At 35.0% G+C, this 19,528-nt stretch overlaps 1 protein-coding gene across 4 annotated transcripts in view; it reads left to right on the top strand.

Moving 5' to 3' along the window:
- DYNC1I1 (dynein cytoplasmic 1 intermediate chain 1) overlaps positions 1 to 19,528 on the top strand; it is a 475,334-nt gene that overhangs the window by 93,408 nt on the left and 362,398 nt on the right. For 3 of the 4 annotated variants that reach the window (XM_029233556.1, XM_029233554.1, XM_029233549.1), the window contains exons 3-4: positions 284 to 347; positions 858 to 930. The gene's annotated coding sequence lies outside the window, so the exon portion shown is untranslated. Of the gene's footprint in view, positions 1 to 283; positions 348 to 857; positions 931 to 19,528 lie in introns of those variants that run through there. The other variant, XM_029233553.1, reaches the window with a different exon arrangement.

Below are 19,528 nucleotides of genomic sequence, written 5' to 3'. Positions count from 1 at the left end.
TTCACATGTAGGACTAGAGGAAATGTAAATTACTACAATCCCTAAGTGGTGGGGAGATTAGAAAATCTATAAAAATTACAAATGCCTCTGCCCTTTGACCCCGTAAGTCCACTTCTATGAATTTATTGTAAACATACACTTGTACCAGAGAAAGACCAATGTTCTGGTTATTCTTTGTTTGCTTCTGCACCTCATCTCCATTTTCACTCTTTTTTTTTTCAATAGAGGTTGACCTCTATTGAATGCTTCACACAGGTTCTTCTACCCTCTGACTTCTTTCTAGGTTGGATTAATGTATGGGTGGACTATCCACAAGAGATTGGAAAGGAAAGAAGAGAGAGGTCAAGGTATGCATTCCACTGACTCCTGTTTTGACAAGAGTGATTCTGGAAGAGCTTTTGTTCCTCTGTCACCACAGCTAATATCAAATGGCCTCTTCCATGGCTATGGCCATCACCAGAGTCTGATGACATCAGTTCTTCCTCATCGTCCCTGCAGGCCAAATGCTGATAACACATTTCTGCTGCAGCTAATCTCTGGGTATTCACCATCTCTTTTCAGTTCCCTTAACTCTACTCATCTGTGATGGTTAATGTGCTTCAACTTGACTGGGCCACAGAATGGCTAGATATTTGGTTAACCACTACACTGGCTCTTTTTGTGAAGGTGTTTTGGAATGAAATTAATGTTTAATCAGTAGACTGAGTGAAGCAGATTCCCTCTATAATGTGGGTGAGCCTTATCCAACCAGCTGAAGGCCTGAATGGAATAAAAGGCTGACCCTGTACCCCAGGTAAGAGAGAATTCTCCTGCCAAAGGTCTTCGAACTAGAAGATCATCTCTTCCTCATTTTACAGCAGCTCCTGACCTTCAGACTCAAACTGGGATATTGGGTCTACAGATTTTGGATTTGCCAGGCTTCATAATCAGGTGAGCCAATTCCTTGTAATAAATCTCTCTCTCTCTCTCTCTCATATATATATATATATATATATATATATATATATATATTTCTCTTTCTCTGGAGAACCCTAACTAATACATCATCCCTCTTAAAATATCTCCGTCATTAAATCCTCTTCAGTTAAACCCCTCAAGTATGCTATTTCTTTCCTGTGGGGGCCTTGACTAATACAGTAATTGGTACCAAAAATGGTTCAAGGATAATTAAAGAAAACTGAAGATACTATTTAGCTCTTTTAGACTAGCAAAGATGAAAAATACTAAATGGCTGTCAGTGATTATCAGCAGAGGTTTGGATTATGAGGGAACTTTCACATTTCTAAGCTATTCATGTTTGTATTTTTTAATGCTTGAATTTTTTTTCTTTTCTTTTTTTAACATCTTTATTGGAGTATAATTGCTTTACACTATTGCGTTAGTTGCTGCTGTATAACAAAGTGAATCAGCTATACGTATACATTTATCCCCATATCCCCTCCCTCTTGCGTCTCCCTCCCACCCTTCCTATCCCACCCCTCTAGGTGGTCACAAAGCACCGAGCAGATCTCCCTGTGCTATGCGGCTGCTTCCCACTAGCTATTTTACATTTGGTAGTGTATATATGTCCATGCCACTCTCTCACTTTGTCCCAGCTTACCCTTCCCTCTCCCCATGTCCTCAAGTCCATTCTCTACATCTGTGTCTTTATTCCTGTCCTGCCCCTAGGTTCTTCAGAACCTGTTTTTTTTTTTTTAGATTCCATATATATGTGTTAGCGTATGGTATTTGCTTTTCTCTTTCGTACTTACTTCACTCTGTATGACAGACTAGAGGTCCACCAACCTTACTACAAATAACTCAATTTCATTTCTTTCTATGGCTGAGTAATATTCCATTGTATATATGTGCCACATCTTCTTTATCCATTCATCTGTCAATGGACACTTAGGTTGCTTCCATGTCCTGGCTATTGTAAATAGTGCTGCAATGAATAATGCTTGAATTTAAAAAAACAAGAAGGATATATTGTGCAACACAGGGAATATAGCTAATATTTTATAATAACTATAAATGGGGTATAACCTTTAAACATTGTGAATCACTTTTGTACACCTGTAACTTATATAATACTGTACATCAACTATAGTTCAATAAAAAAAAAGAATACATTTTACGGGCTCCCCTGGTGGTGCAGTGGCTGAGAGTCCGCCTGCCGATGCAGCGGACACGGGTTCATGCCCCGGTCTCGGAAGATCCCACATGCCGCGGAGCGGCTGGGCCCGTGAGCCATGGCCGCTGAGCCTGCGCGTCCGGAGCCTGTGCTCCGCAACGGGAGAGGCCACAACAGTGAGAGACCCACGTACCAGACACACACACACACACACACACACACACAAATATATATATATATATATATATATATATATATATATAGTGAGCTTCTTTGGAATTTAGTGCCAAGATATTCCATGTTTGGCTGCATTGCTCCAGACCCCTTTTTTGGGTAACCCATAAGACAATCAGTTTTATTGGGGCCTAGAGCAAGAGATGGTCAAGGCCAAGGCCAGTGGCATACTGGTCAGTGTTTAATAACCAGCTCTCCAGAAAAACAAAAAAGCCTGATTTGTAGCATTTGCTACCTTTTATGGTGTAAGTACTCCCATCACGGCTAATTCTGAGCTACCAAAGTGACATCAACTAACTCACAAAATTCCTGAAAATTTACATGTTCGTTCTCACCAGCCAGTATGAGCTAGATCCAGCACACCGTACATCAAGGCTAAGGTGTAACTGCCTTGCTCTTGGGACTTACCATCCAGCAGACCCACTAGTACATGACAGTGACAGATAGGGATGCTATATGAATGGTCTTCAAGACCTAACATCACAGGGCAGATCTGGAGGGTTTTGAATGAAAGCCTCTTTGGTCACAATCTATTATCCATTTAAAAAACACTCCTGGCTTGCTACTGGTCCCTGGTTGAAACTGAATTTCTGACCAAAGGACACCAAGACGCTATGTTATCCAATCCCCTGAGTCATAACCATTCTCTACTCTTCTATACCCTACTCTGAGCCCAAGCACTTAAGCTTTAAGTGCATCACCAAGGCTTCCTTGCCCTCTGGCTTCCACTTGGAGTTGACCAATGCAAGGACACTGGAAGTCAGGAGGAGAGGGAGGTGAAGGGCTTATCCTTGCCTTCCCCTACTCCTTCCCTGCATAGCTGTGATTTTGGAAATGCCTATGTTCCTCTATGGTCACAGCTCCTGGCAAGGAGCCACCTTCCCCAGCTCCAGCTCTTGCCAGCGTCAAGTAACACAGTTTTCTTCTCTTTCACGTCAAGCTTAGGGATGGTAAAACAACCTCCTGTGGATTTTAGCTTATATCTGATCTTCACCATCCCTTATAGATTCCCTTAATCTTTCCCGTCCCTCTGTAAATCATTGCTTCATTACACTCTCAGTAGTTAATTTTGAACATATCCTCTGTTTCCTGCCGGACTCTGGTTGATGCAAGGACTAACAAAGAATTATTCATTATGGCTCCATTTGCAACAGGCAGTAGGGGAAGTACGCAGAGGACAGGTTTGGTCACAGAGTGCCTGCATTTGGGTCCTGATTCCATCACTCACAGTTTTGTGACCGAAGGCAAGTACTTATCCATTCTGTCTCAGATTATTCATCTGTATAATGGAAATAACAACTGAACTTAATGGATTGTGGTGAGGATTACGTGAGCTGATATAAATAAAGCACATAGAAAAATGTTATAAGTGCAAGATGAGTGATAGTGTGGTAAGAAGAATTTCTAAAAGATAGATTATCTGAGTGGATCTGATCCAATCATATGACTCCTTAAAAGGAGAACGATTTCTCCTGCTGATAGCAGAAAGGGAAGTCAAAGGGATTCCAAGAGTGAGAAGGACTTGATGCCATGCCCCTGCTGGTTGGAATATGAGGGGCCATGTGAAAGGAATTGTGCTACATGTGGGATCGGAGAGTGGCTCCTGGCTGACAGCCCGGGAAGAAACCAGAACCTTAGTCCCACAACCCCTAGAAACTGAATTCTTCCAACAACCCAAGTAAGACTGGAAGCGGAGCCTCCAGGTAAAAGCCCCACTGGGCCAACAATTTAACTTTGTTCTTGTTGGTCCTTGAGCAGAGAACCCCGTCAAATTCACCTGGACTTCTGAGCTACAGAACTGTGGATAATAAATGGAGTTAAGTCACTAAGTTTATGGTAACTTGTTATGGCAGCCTCAAAAAGCAAATACAGATTGCTATTTTTATTATTGTTAATAAAAGATAATAAACAATAAAACTGGAATCAACCTAAATGCCCATCAATAAATAATTGTACATTTGTACAGTGTTTAAATTGTACATTTGTACAGTTGTTTAAAAAGTGTAAAGAAGCTCTTTATGCACTGCTATAGAAAGTTCCTATATATGTGTTTATGTGGGAAAAAAACCCAAAGTACAGAATAGTCTATATAATAGTCTGTGTAATATGCTACCCTTTGTGTAATAAAAAGAAGCAAGATTATAAATTTATGTGTGTGTATGCGTGTGTGTGTGTGTGTTAAAACTCTCTGGAATGATACAGGAGGCTAATAACTGTGGTTACCTGCTTTGAGGGGTCATGAATAAGAACTGGACAGATGCGGGTGGCAGTGGGAGGGAGATTATTATGTACCTTTTTATACTTTCTGATCTTGGTATCATGTAAAATATTCTCTCTTCAAAAAATTAGAAAAGTCTTTTAAAACAAGGAAAAATGCATATTAGAGCTACAGAACTCTAAACACATGGGTGGGCTTACCAATATGAACTATCAGCCACGTAAATTGGCTTCATCTATCTTCTAGAATTCCTGGTCTATCGCAGCCCTGAGAAATAAGAGCTGAGGAGCAAGAAAGAGATTCTATGGTTATGGTGGCACCTACAGGACAAACTGAGAATTTTGGTTTGTCAATTTCAGTTTTTCTCTGAGAAAGCTTGGAAGGAATGAATGTTGAGTCCCCAGTGGAAGAGCTAAGCAGAAAAGTTTTTAAAAGGACTGACGAAATTATCCCAAAGACATATTTACACAGGTCACACCAGGTAGGAAGTGCAGAGTAGTGAGATAAATACAGATTGCAGAGCCTCATACACTTGGCTTATTATTTTCTCTGTGTCACCTTAGGTAAATGAACTGCAGCCTCTCTGAGCATTAGTTTCTTCACATATTTAGTTTCTTCATATGCACAAACCTGGCCCGTTTGCACAGTTAGAGTAATATTAGAAAGAATACATGTAATGTGCTGGATATGGAGCCCGGCACATAGTTCTCATAGCCAGTAGCCAGTGTATTCTTGTACTTTATGTATCCTTCACTGTCATTGCACTCACGAGGCTGACCTCCCTATAAGACTCACCCTGTTTCAACGCACTCCCCACTTTGATGCATATTCAGCTTTTCTCAACTTTCCATAAGCAAGCACATCACACCAAGCACAATTTAGCTTTCTTGAATCTTAATATCAAACCTGCATGGCCTCATCTCCCCACTTCTCACTGCACTCATGATTTGGGGTCATTTTTTTAAACTCTTGGTGTGTCTGTTTCATTTTTCTGGAAAAATACTACGAATTATGTTTAAACATTTTTTAACCTAACTGACACTAACGTGTATTTATCCACATAATAAAATGACATTTTCTCCTTCGGGACCATAATTAAACTTGAGCCTGACCTTTCCTCACCTTCAGGGTATAAACGTTCTTCGGAATCTCTGTTGGCCTTATGTCTATATGCACAGCACCACATTTTTAGAGTGATATGCTCTCATATGTGTGTAAGGCTGAAGCAAAATAGAATCTGAGATCAAGAGCTGAGAGAAATTCATTAGTAATTTTATACTATGAATATATTTTAAAGGTTTTGTAATTCAGTAAGTAGAAATATTTACTAGGGTAACAAACTAGGCAGGAATGATTATTTAAAGAAAATAAATATAGAGTTATGTTTAAGCCTAAAATAGAAGGAGGGTAATTCCCTGCTCCCATGATGTTTAGACCAACTAGAGAAGAGAAAACTAGACAGTAAAGGATGTGATGATTATGATTGAAGTAGTGCAGGATCCAGAAAGAATTAAGAAAAAACAAGGGTAGAAAGAATCATGTTTCCAAGCAGATGGTGCTGCATATCATAAATATTGTGATGAAGCTAATGACCCAAGGGGTTCTGGGCTGGTCAAATGATGCTCTAAAGGGGCATTTCAACAATCCAGATGACAGGAATTACAGAGAGTGACTAGTCATGATTACTGAAAAATCTATGCTGTAGTGGACATAAAAGAGGCTCAACCACAGAAAAATGAAAACATAATACAGCAAATATAGTAGTAATATATTATATTGATATTAATGATAAAAATTGCTAAAGAATTCAGGCATCAAATTAGAGAATCATAAACCACATGGCAATATATGGATATATGGATATCGTGTTCCTTGATATTACTGAAGTTAAAAACAAAGTGAGGGTTGACATTCAGGCACCATAAAAGTCATTACACAGAGACAGTCATTACTGAAATCGATATTTACAGGATGGAAAATTAGGTGACCCCAAACAACAGTTTAAGAGCTAAACTGCAGAAAGATTATAGAAAAGCAAAACAATACTGATAAAACTAGGATAGCCTGGGCATAAAAAGTACATGTAAAATAAATTGTTGTTCAGACAAGCAGAGATGAAATGAAGATCAGAACATTTATAAGGCAGGATCTCCCCAGGAAATAATTACAATTATGGGAGCAACTAAAAGTACAGGTGGGGTGTAATGATATCCCAGTTGAGATAGGCACAGTTAGGACACAGACTACTGAAAGATGTGGAGATTATTGCGTACCAGAGTAGACTTAGAGAAATAGAAGGAAAAAAGCATATAAGAAATCTATTAGAAAAGACAAGACAAGAAAAGATTAAAAGACAAGAAAAGAAAAGAATAGAAAGACACCCCCACACACACCCACTGCAGACTTTATTACGGACGTGAAAAGCATTATATCTATCTTATGGACAGGCAACCCCTGAGACAGAATAACAGACCACATAAGGACAAATGGCTGTCATGCAGCCCAAAAACAAAGAGCCTCTGCCATTCCAACAACCAGAGAGAAGGAATGAAGTATCACAATCAAAGAGACCAGGGAAAAGCTTAGAACAAGGATAAAGAGCAAACCTAGAGCTCCAAACTAGAGAATTGGCATTGTTTTCTCTTCCCATATTAGAAAATGTTTTTCAGGCTTCCTTGGTGGCGCAGTGGTTGAGAGTCCGCTTGCCGATGCAGGGGACACGGGTTCGTGCTCTGGTTCGGGAAGATCCCACATGCCGCGGAGCGGCTGGGCCCGTGAGCCATGGCCGCTGAGCCTGCGCGTCCGGAGCCTGTGCTCCGCAACGGGAGAGGCCACAACAGTGAGAGGCCTGCATACCGCAAAAAAAAGAAAGAAAAAAAAAAGAGAAAATGTTTTTCTATTTAATCTGTTAAAATGAAAACGTTAGGATTACTAGATATGTGACCACAGGTATCAATAGTTTCAGGAAAAATGGCCAAGTACATACATAAAGGAAAAAGATAAGATTTAAAATGTTTGGAAGAACCACATCAATAGGAGTTTTGGTAAAATGAGATCTAACACCAGCTAGTTGCCTTACTGGAATTCATGAAGTATCCCTTAATACCAAACTCTGAATGCGTCATTGGAACAGACAGAATTAAGAAATTACAAGATATTGGAGAAAACAAAATCAATTTAGCAGTATATATAGTTCTATTGGAGAGGCAAAATTGGTACTAATGACATTACTCACATTGAGTTGTGAAATGTCACATTTTTATTCCCTTGAATAAAGTTTATTCTTGTAAGTTTTGTAGAATTTATTCAGTGCTTTTATTGTGGGAAATTTTTCTAGAAATTTGCCCATTTCATCTAGGTTTTCAAATGCATTGGCATAAAATTTTGTTGTTGAGGTGGCAGTAGTCATGGCATCTCAGTGGTTCCTTTTTGATAAGTTTTTGAAAAAATTATAAACTCACAAGAAGTTGCGAAAATAGTACAAAAAGGTCCTGTATACCCGTCACCCAACTTCCCCCAATAGTAACACTGTACAATGTGAAAACTGGGAAACTGATATTGGCACAATACTACTGACTAGATACAGAACTTACTTGGACTGCATCACTCTTTACATGCACTGATCTTTTTCTGTGTGGGTATAGTTCTATGAAGTTTTTTTTTTTTTTTTGCTTTACCAGATTTTTTTTTAACATCTTTTTTGGAGTATAATTTCTTTACAATGTTATACAGCAGTTCCATGAAATTTTATCACTTGTATAGACTCAGGTAGCTGCTATCACAGTCAACATATGGAACTGTTCCATCACAAAAAGGCCCTCCATTGTTCTACACTTCTATAATCATACCCCCTCCCTAACCTCTGACAGTCACTGATCTGTTCTCCATCTCTATAATTTTGTCATTTCAAAATTGTATAAATGGGATCATATGGTATGTAACCCTTGGATATTGGCTTTTCTTCACTCAGCATGGTTAATGATATTGAACATCTCTTCATATGCTTATATGCACCCATATTCCCTCTTTGGTTACGTGTCTGTTTCAAACTGGATTTGGTGGGTTTTGTTTTGTTTTTCTAGCTGCATTGTTTGTGTTTTTACTGGTAAACTCACGGAGTTCTTTATATCTTTTGGATCCAAGACCTTTGTCAGATATGTGATTTGCAAATATGTTTTCCCAATCGGTGGCTTATCTTTCTAACCTCTTAACAGGGTTTTTCACAGAGCAAAAGTTTTTAATTTTGGTGAAGTCCACTTTATCAATTTTGCTTTTATGGATTGTGCTTTTGATATTATATCTAAGAACTCTTTGCTTGCCTTAGGCCACAAAGACTTTTTTTCTGAAAGTTTCCCTCTAAAAAATATTATAGTTTTACTTTTTACACGTAGACTTATGTTCCATTTTGAGTTAATTTTTGCATAAGGTGACAGGTTTGCATCAAAGTTCATTTTTCTTTCTATGAGGGTTCAATTGTTCCAGCACAATGTGTTAAAAATGCTGTCCTTCCTTCATTGCATTGGTTTTGCACCTTCGTCAAAAATCTGTTGGCCATACTTGTGTAGGTATATTTCTATGTTCTCTATTCTGGTCTACGATCTATGTGTTTATACTTCTAAAAACTTGTCTTGATTACTGCAGCCATACAGTAACTCTTAAATCAAGGTGTTCTGATTTCTCTAACTTTATTCTTCTTTTTCAAAAATATTTTAGCCAACTCCAGTTTATTTGCCATTCCATATGAATTTTTTGTTAAGATTGGACTATGTCTACAAAAAGATTGTATGTGAATTGCACCAAATCAATAGATAAATTTAGGAATAACTGACATTTTTACTACATTGAGGCTTCCAATTTATGAACATAGTGTTTCTCTTCATTTTATTGGTGCTTCTCTTATATTATCAACATTATGTACTTTGTAGCATATAGTCTTGTAACTCTTTTGTTAGACTTGTGCCTCGTATTTCATTTTTTGAGAGATTTTGATTGGTTTTGTTTTTTTAATTTTGGTCTCCAATTTATTCATTACTAATATATAGAAGTATGATTGAGTTTTGGGTGTTGACCTTATATCCATTGAACCTGCTAAACTCACTTATTAGTTATAGGGTGTTTTTTAATGTAGACTAGGTCTCTAAAGACTATACGTGTGTGACAAATTCAGCCCATTGTCTGTTTTTGTAAATAAACTTTCATTAAAACATGCTAATTTGTTTATGTTTTGCCTATGGTTGCTTTCATGCTACAATAGCAAAGTTGAAAAGTTGTGACAGAGACCATTATGCCTATTTACAGCTGAAAATATTTACTATCTAGTCCCTTTCAGAAAAAGGTTGCTGACAAGGTTATGATGTGATATAGACAATCATGTAATATGCAAATAGAGACAATTTTATTTCCTCTTTTATTACCTGTATGCCTTTAATATCCTTTTCTTGCCTAGCTACACTGCTTAGGACTTACAGCAATATGTTGAATAAGAGCAGTAAGAGTGAGCATGCTTTGCTCATTCTCAATTTTAGAGGGAAAGCATTTGGTTTTTCACTGTTAACTATGATGTTAGCTGTAGGGTTTTGTAGATGCTCTTCATGAGGTTGAAGAAATGCCTCTTTATTCCTAGTTTTCTGAGAATTTTGTTGTGAATCGGTGTTGAAAATTTTTTCAATGCTTTTCTGTACCAGTTTATATAATTGTGTGGGTTTTCTTCTTTACCTATTAATATATTGAATTACTTTCACTTTCAAGTATTGAACTAACCTTTTTTTTCTGGAATGAATCTTACTTAGTTGTAATACACAATTCTTATACACATAAGCTATAAATAGCTTATATACATATCTTATGTACGTAAGATACAAAATTCTTATATATTACTAGATATAATTTGCTAATATTTTTTTACGGTTTTTGTGTTTGTAGTTTTCATGTTTTGTACTGTCTGTCTAATTTTGTTATGAGGGTAATACTAGCTTCATAAAATGAGTTGGGAGATGATTTCTCTTTTTTTATTTTCTAGAAAAGATTGTATAGAATTGGTGTTAATTCTTGTTTAAATGTTTGGGAGCAGTGCCCACAGACAACATCTTGGTCTGCAGATTTTTTTTCTGGAGATTTTTAATTACCAAATTAATTTATTTGATAATTATGGGGCTCTTCAAATAGTCTGTTTCATCTTTGGTGAGTTCTTGTAGCTTGTCGTTTTCCAGGAATTGATTCCCTTCATTAAATGGTTGAATTTATGTGTGTACAGCCAATGGTAGGGTTTCCTTAATATCCTTTTAATATCTGCAAGGTTTGTGGTGATATTCCCTTTTTCATGCCTGATATTGGTAATTTGTGTCTTCTCTCTCCTTTTTCTCTGTCAGTCCTGTTAGAGCTTTATCAATTCCATTGATATTTTTAAGCAACCAGATTTTTATTTGATTGATTTTTCTCTACTGTTTTTCTGTTTTCAATCCATTGATATCCATTGTCTTAATTATTTTCTTTCTTCTGCTCGCTTTAATTTTGCTCTTCTGTTCTAGCTTCCTGAAGTGGAAGCTAAAATTATTTGAGACTTTGTTTTCTTTTTTAATATTAGCATTTAGTGCTAACAATTTCCTTCTCAGCACTCTTTAGCTGCATTCCACACATTCATTTGGATATTTTTATTTTTATTTAGTTCAATGTAATTTTTTATTTCCCTTTAGAGTTCTTCTTTAACTCAAGGATGATTTTGAAGCATGTGGTTAAATTTACAAGGGTTTGAAGATATTTCTCTTTTCCTTCTAATAGATTTCTAGTTTGATTTCATTATAGCCACAGAACATATTTTGTATGATTCCAGTACTTTTAAGTTTGTTGAGACTTGTTTTAAGACCAAGGGTATGGCCTTGGTGAATATTCCATGTGCAATTGAAAAGAATTTGTATTCTGCTGTTGTTGGGTGGAGTATTCTATAAATATCAATTAGATCCCATTGATTGATGGCATTTTTCAGTTCTCCTATATCCTTGCTGATTTTCACTCTACTAGTTATACCAGTTACTGAGAGGAGTGTTGAAGTCTCCACTTGTAAGTTTATCTATTTCTCTTTTATAGTTCTGTCAGTTTTTGCTCCGTGTATTTCGCAACTTGGTTGTTTGGTGAAAACACATTGAGAATTGTGATGTCTTTTTGGTGGATTGACCCTCCTTATTGTGTAATGTACCACTTCTTTCTTCTTTGCTCAGAAGTCTACCTTATCTAAAAGGTCTACTTTATCTAATATTAATATAGCCACTCCCATTTTTTATTAGTATTTGAATGGTATACTTTTTCTATCATTTTACTTTTAACCTAACTATATCATTATATTTAAAATGAATTTCCTGTTAATAGCATATAGCTTAGTTATTTATAGTTTTTATCCAATTTCTTACTGTGTTATTTAAGTAGATATTTACATATTAGAAAACATTATAATTTTTCTTTCAACTGTTTAATAATAATTTTAAAGACTCATAAGAAGAATGATATTCTGTAATATTTACCCATTTCATTGTTCTTGCTTTATTACTGATGTTCCAGGCTTTTTCTATTACTATTTTCTTTCTGTTGTAACAACTTCTTTCAGCAATTCTTTTAGATCAGGTCTGCTGACAACAAATTCTTTTATTTTTTTCCGTCTGAGAATGTCTTTATTTCACCTTTTTTTCTTGAAAGGTATTTTTGCTAGATATAAAATTTGGGATTGATAGTTGTTTCCTTTTAGCAATTAAATATATTTTGCCACTTCCTGCTGACCCCTGTGGGGTTTTTTTTTATTGAAGTATAGTTGATTTACATATTTTTAAATTTTATTGAAGTATAATTGATTTATAATGTTATGTTAATTTCTCGTGTACAGCAAAGTGACTCAGTTATATATATAACTATATATATATTCTTTTCCATTATGGTTTGTCACAGAATATTGAATATCGTTCCCTGAGCTATGCAGTATGACCTTGTTGTTTATCCAGCCTATATATAACAGTTTGCCTCTGCTATAATGGGAGTTAGGGATTAGCAGTGACCCCTATGGTTTCTAATGAGAATTTCTCTGTTACTTGAATTGTCATTTAAAATATGTAGTTTCTCTCTGGATCTTTTAAGATTTTTTTCTTCCTTGTTTTAGTTTTCAGAAGTTTGATCATGATGTGTATTAAAATGAACTTCTTTGGGTTTATCTTGTTTGTGGTTTACTCAGTTTCTTGAATCTGCAGTTTATGTCTTTCATCAGATTTGGGAAGTTTTTCACCATTTTGGTTAAAAAATTCCTCATCCCAACATGTTTTCCTCCCTTTTACTAGGACTCTGATGATACAAATGTTATACATTATGTTATTGTCCTGTAAGTCCCTAAGGTTCTGTTCGTTTTTTTCAATTGCCTTTTTGTCTCTTTTTCAGATTGTGTAATTCTTATTTATCTATCTTCAAGTTTACTGAAGATTTTTGCATCTGTTCATGAGAGGTATGGGTCTGTAGTTTCCCTTTCTTGTAATGTCTTTGTCTGATTTTGGTATTAGGAAATACTGGCCTCATAAAATGAGTTAGGAAGTATTCCCTCTGCTGTTATCTTCTGAGAGAGATTGTATTGGTGTAATTTCTTCCTTAAATGTTTGAAAGAATTCACCAGTGAACCCATCTGTCCCTGGTGCTTTCTTTTTTGGAAGGTGATCAATTGTTGATTAAATAGAAACAGGCCTATTCGTATTGTCTATTCTTGTGTGAGTTTTAGCAGATTGAAGCTTCCAAAGAATTTATCCATTTCATGTAGGTTATCAAATTTGTGGGCATAAAGTTGTTTATAGTATTCCTTTATTATTCTTTTAATATCAATACACTCTGTAGTTATGTCTCCTCTTTCATTTCTGATATTAGTAATTTCTTTCCTTTCTTCTTTTTTCTTAGTAAGCCTGGCCAGAGGCCTATCAGTTTTATTGAACATTTGAAAGAGCCAGATTCTGGTATAATTTATTTTCTCTATTAATTTTATGTTTTCAATTGTATTGATTTTTGCTCTAACTTTAATAACTTATTTTCTTCTACTTATTTTAGATTTAATTTGCTCTTCTTTTTCTTAAATATACAGCCATACTTAGAAAACTCTAATTCTGTAATATGATGGTGTGTTAACCACTTAACTATAGTATAAAGGTTAAAGAAAAAGAGTATTAAGAACAACTATAGCTACTATAATTTGTGACAAATATACAATATAAAAAGAGGTAAGCTGTGATGTCAAAAATATAAAAGGGGAGGGAATAAAAGGGTGGTTTTTAATATACAATTGAAGTTAAGTTGCTATCAGAATAAACTGGAATGTTAATCTATAAGATGTTTTGTGTAAGCATCATGATACCCACAAAGCAAAAACCTGTAGTAGATTCACAAAAGATAAAGAGAAGAGAATTAGAGTGTACTATCATGGAAAATCACCAATTCACAAAGGTAGACAGCAAGAGAGGAAAAAAGGAACACTGAAACTACAAAATGGCCAGAAAGCAATTAACAACATGACATTAGTAAGTCATTACATATTAATAATTACTCTAAAAGTAAATGATTGAATTATCTAATCAAAAGGCACAGAGTGGCTGGCTGGATTAAAAAACAAGACCCAGCTATATGCTGCCTACAAGATACTCACTTCAGCCTTAAGGACACATATAGGCTCAAAGTGAAGGAATGGAAAAAGATATTCCATGCAACTGTGAACCAAAAGAAAGTGTGGGTAGCTATACTTATATAAGCTATATAAGCTATTCTTAAAGTTACACTTGAAGCTAAAAATGGTAAGAAGAGACAAAGAAGGTCATTATTTAATGATAAAGTGATCAACTCATCAAAAAGATATAACAATTGTAAATATATACACATGCAAGATTGGAGCACCTAAATATATTAAGCAAATACTAACAGATCTGAGGGGAGAAAGAGACAACAATACAATAATAGTAGGGATTCAGTGCCCCACTTTCAACAATGGATAGATCATCCAGATGGAAAATCAACAGGAACACACTGGACTTGAACTATACTTTAGACCAAGTTGACCAAATAGATATATAAAGAATATTCCAACCAATAGCAGAGAACACACATTCTTTTCAAGTGCACATGAAATCTTCTCCAGGATAGATCACATGCTAGGCCACAACACAAGTCTCAAGAAATTTAAGAGGTTAGAAATTATATCAAGCATTTTTTCCAGCCACAATGGTATGAAACCAGAAATCAATTACAGAAAGAAAAATGGGAAAAGTGCAAACATATGGGGACTAAACAACATGCTACTAAAAAACCAATGGGTCAGTGAAGAAATCAAAGAGGAAATCAGAAAATACCTCAAGACAAATTTAAATGGAAACACAACTTTCCAAAATCTATGGGATGCAGCAAAAGCAGTTCTCAGAGGGAGGCTTATAGTGATACAGGCCTTCCTCAAGAAATAAGAAAAACTCAAATAAACAACTTACCATCTAAAGGGATTAGAAAAAGAAGAACAAATGAAGCCCAAAGGCAGCAGAATTACAAAAATAGTAAAGATCGGAGGTAAGAAGAAGTAAAATAGAGACAAAAAAAGGAAAGATCAATGAAAGCAAGAGCTGGTTTTTTGAAAAGATAAAGTTAATAAATCTTTAGCCAGGCTTATCAAGAAGGGAAGAAAGAGAGGGACTTCCCTGGTGGTCCAGTGGTTAAGAATCCACCTTCCAATGCAGGGGACGCAGGTTTGATCCCTGGTCGGGGAACTAAGATCCCACATGCCACAGGGCAATTAAGCCCGCACGCCGCAGCTGAGACCCAATGCAGCCAAATAAATAAATTAATTTAAAAAAATGGTTTAAAAAAAGAATCATTTAAAAAAAAGAGAAGAGGACACACATAAAATAAGAAATGAAAGAGGAAGATAACAGTTGATACCACAGAGATACAAAAAAATCATAAGAGACTACTACAACAGTCATATGCCAACAAATTGGATAAACTAGAAGAAGTGGACAAATTTTTAGAAACATACAGCATGCTAAGAATCAGGAATAAACAGACAATTTGAACAAACTGATCACTAGTAGTGAAACTGAATTTGTAGTAAAAATACTCCTAGCAAACAAAAGTCCAGGAACAGATAGCTTCACTGAGGAATTCTACCATACACACAAAAGAAGAACTTAAACCTGTTCTCAAACTATTCCAAAAAAATTAAAAGGAGGGAACACTCCCAAATTCATTCTATAAGGCCACCATTATCCTGATACTAAAACCTGATAAAGGCAGTAAAAAAAGAAAGAAAATTATATGCCAATATCTTTGATGAATATAGATGAAAAAATTCTCAATTTCAACAAAATATTAGCAAACCAAATCCAACAATTTATAAAAAGGTTCATACACCATAATCAAGTGGGATTATTCCAGGGGTGCAAGGATGGTTCAATATTTGAAAATTAATCAGTGTGATACACCACATTAACAAAGAAGGATAAAAAAAAAATCACATGATTATCTCAATCAATGCTGAAAAAGCATTTGACAAAATTCAACATCCATTCATGATAAAAAAAAAAAACTCATCAAAGTTGGTATAGAGGGAATATATCTCAACACAAAAAAGGCCACTTATGACAAATCCAAAGCTAACTTCATACTCAACAGTGAAAAGCTAAAAGCCTCTCCTCTAAAGGAACAAGACAGGGATGCCAAAGCACTCTTGAGAAAAAAGAACAAAGCTGGAGGTATCATGCTCTTGGACTTTACACTGTACTAAAAAGTTACAGTAATCAAAATAACATGGTACTGGCACCCAAACAGACACATAGATCAATTGAACAGAATAGGGAGTCCAGAAATAAACCCACACACCTATGGTTAATTAATCTATGACAAAGGAGGCAAGAATATGTAATTTTAAAAAGGACAGTCTCTTCAATAAATTGTGCTAGGAAAACTGGACAGGTACATGTAAACAAATGAGATTACAATATTTCCTCACACCATATACAAAAATAAATGAACAATAATTTAAAGACCTAAGTGTAAGACCTGAAACCATAAAACTCCTAGAAGAGAACATAGGCAGAACACTCACAAATTGTAGCAATATTTTTTTTTGATCTGTCTCTTAAGGCAGAAGAAATAAAGGCAAAGTAAACAAATGGGACCTAATTAAACTTAAAGCTTTTGCACAGTAAAGAAAACCATGAAAAAATGAAAAGACAACCTACTGAATGGGAGGAAATATTTGCAAATGATATGACCTACAAGCGGTTAATATCCAAAATATATAAATAGTTCATATAACTCAGTTTCAAAGAAAAACAAACAACCTGATTAAAAATAGGGAGAAGAGCTGAACAGACATTTTTCCAAAGAAGACATATAGATGGCCAACATTGAAAAGATGCTCAACATAACTAATCATCAGAGAAATGCAAATCAAAACCACAATGAGGTATAACCTCACACCTGTCAGAATGGCCATCATCAAAAAGAACACAAATAACAAATGTTGGCAAGGATGTAGAGAAAAGGGAGCCCTTGTACAATGTTTATGGGAATGTAAATTGGTGCATCCATATGGAAAACAGTATGGAGGTTCCTCATAAAACTAAAAATAGAAGTAGTTTGACCCAGCAATTTGACACCTGGTAAATATCTGGAAAAAAAAATAAAAATACTAATTTGAAAAGATCATGCTCCCCAATGTTCATAGTAGCACAATTTACATTAGTCAAGATTTGGAAGCAACCCAAGTGTCCATCAACAGATTAATAAATAAAGAAGATGTAGTATATGTATTCAATGGAATATTACTCTGCCATAAAAAAGAATGAAATTGTGTCATTTGCAACAACATGGATGAACCTGAAGGGTATTTTTTATGCTTAGTGAAATAAGTAAGACAGAGAAGGACAAATACTGTATGTTATCACTTCTATGTGTTGTTTAAAAAGTAAAATGAGTAAATTATATAGCAAAATAGAGACAGACTTACAGATATATAAAACAAACTAGTGGATACCAGTGGGGAGAGGGAAGTGGGAAGGGGCAAGAGAGGGGGTATGGGATTTGGAAATACAAACTACTATCTAAAAAATAGATAAGCAACAAGGATATATGGTACAGTACAGAGAATTACAGCCATTATTTTGTAGTAACTTTAAATGGTGTATAATCTATAAAAATGCTGAATCACTATGCAGTGCACCTGAAACAAACATAATATTGTAAATCAACTATACTTTAAATTAAATAAATAAATAGAAAATCTTGTCAGACAAGGATCAGGAAGACTTCAAACTGAATATAAAGAAGACAATAAATAGTTGTCAACATCAATATGACAGCAATGTTGAAACTGTCTGAAAAAAAAAATTTTAAAGCCATGATAAAATGCTTCAACAAGCATCATGAGACTGCTTAAAGTAAATTTTAAAAGCATATAAAGCTTCAGGAAGGAAATGGATAGTCTCAGCAAAGAAATACAAATTGATAAGCATAATCAAATTATATTATTAGAACTGAAAAATACAATAACAAATTAAAATTCAGTGGATTTTTATTCATTCAGTGGATGAGCTCAACACTAGAGTGGAGAGGAGAGAGGAAAGATCTGTGAATTGAACAACTGAGATTACTCCAACTGAACAACAGAGAAAAATAGACTTAAAAAGTAAACAGAGTCAGAGGGACCTGTAGGACTATAAAAGAAGAGCTAACATTTGTGCCAACAGAGTTATATATAGAGAGGATAAGGAGGGTAGAGTTGAAAAAGTACTTTAAGAAACAATAGCTGAAAAAATCCTGAATTTGGCAATAAACGTATATCTGTAGATTCATGAAGTTCTGTGAACTCCAAACAAGATAAGCCTAAAGAAATTCACACCAATATACATCATAAATAAATTTCTAAAAACTAAAGATAAAGAAAAAATGTTGAAAGCAGTCAGAGAATAATGTCACCATACCTACAGGAGGAAAACATTCAAATGATAGTGGACTTTTCATCAAAAACCATGGAAGCCAGAATGAGGTGGCACCACACATTTCAAGTGCTGAAAGAAAAGAATTGCCAACCCAGAATTTTATACCAAGTGAAAATATCCTTCAAATGGTGAGGAAATCAAGACATTCTCAGGTGAAAGAACACTAAGAGAATTTGCCGCTCGCAAACCTACCCTAAAAGAATGGCTACAGGAATCTCTCTAAATAGAAAGGAAATGATAAAAAAGAACCTTCAGATATTAGGAAAGCGGGACAACAACAACAAAAAACCATGGTAAACAAATATATGGGTAAATACAATAGGTATTTCTTCTCCACTGAGTTTTCTAAACTGTTTGATGGTTGAAGCAAAAATTATAACACTGTCTGATATGTCCTCTATGTTCAGAAAATATATTTTTTAAATTACATTATAAATGGGAGAGGAAAAGGGAACACAAAAGAAGGTAATGTTTCTATATTTCATTTGAACTGGTAAAATGATGACGCCAGTAGACCATGATGGGTTATATACATATAATGTAATATCTAGAATAACCATTTTTAAAAGTACACCAAAAGAGATGCACTCAAAGACATGATAAATAATTCAAAATAGAATTCTAAAATTTGTTCCATTTATTCACAAGAAGGCAGGAAAAAAAATAGAGAAACAAAACAGAAATAAGGGGAAAAAAAGAGTAAACTGCTGATTTTAATTTTAACATACAAATAATTACATTGAAAGTAAATAGTTTAAATATATAATTAAAAGATAAAAATTTACAGAGTGAATTATAAAACAGAACCCACTATCATCTGTCTACAAAAAACTCACTTCAAATATAAAGATACAGACTGGTTGAAAGAATAAACATAGAAGATATATTATGCAAACGTTAAAGGAAAACAGGAATGACTCTATAATACCAGATAAGATAGACTTCCTCTGAAAGAACATAACCAGAGACAGA

Source organism: Monodon monoceros, unplaced genomic scaffold (genome assembly GCF_005190385.1).
Source record: "Monodon monoceros isolate NGI ecotype Baffin Bay Population unplaced genomic scaffold, NGI_Narwhal_1 Super_Scaffold_2, whole genome shotgun sequence".
In the NCBI taxonomy this organism is placed as follows: Eukaryota; Metazoa; Chordata; class Mammalia; order Artiodactyla; family Monodontidae; genus Monodon; species Monodon monoceros.
The sequence above is the reverse complement of the archived record's forward strand: the minus strand, read 5'-3'. Positions and strand labels throughout refer to the sequence as shown.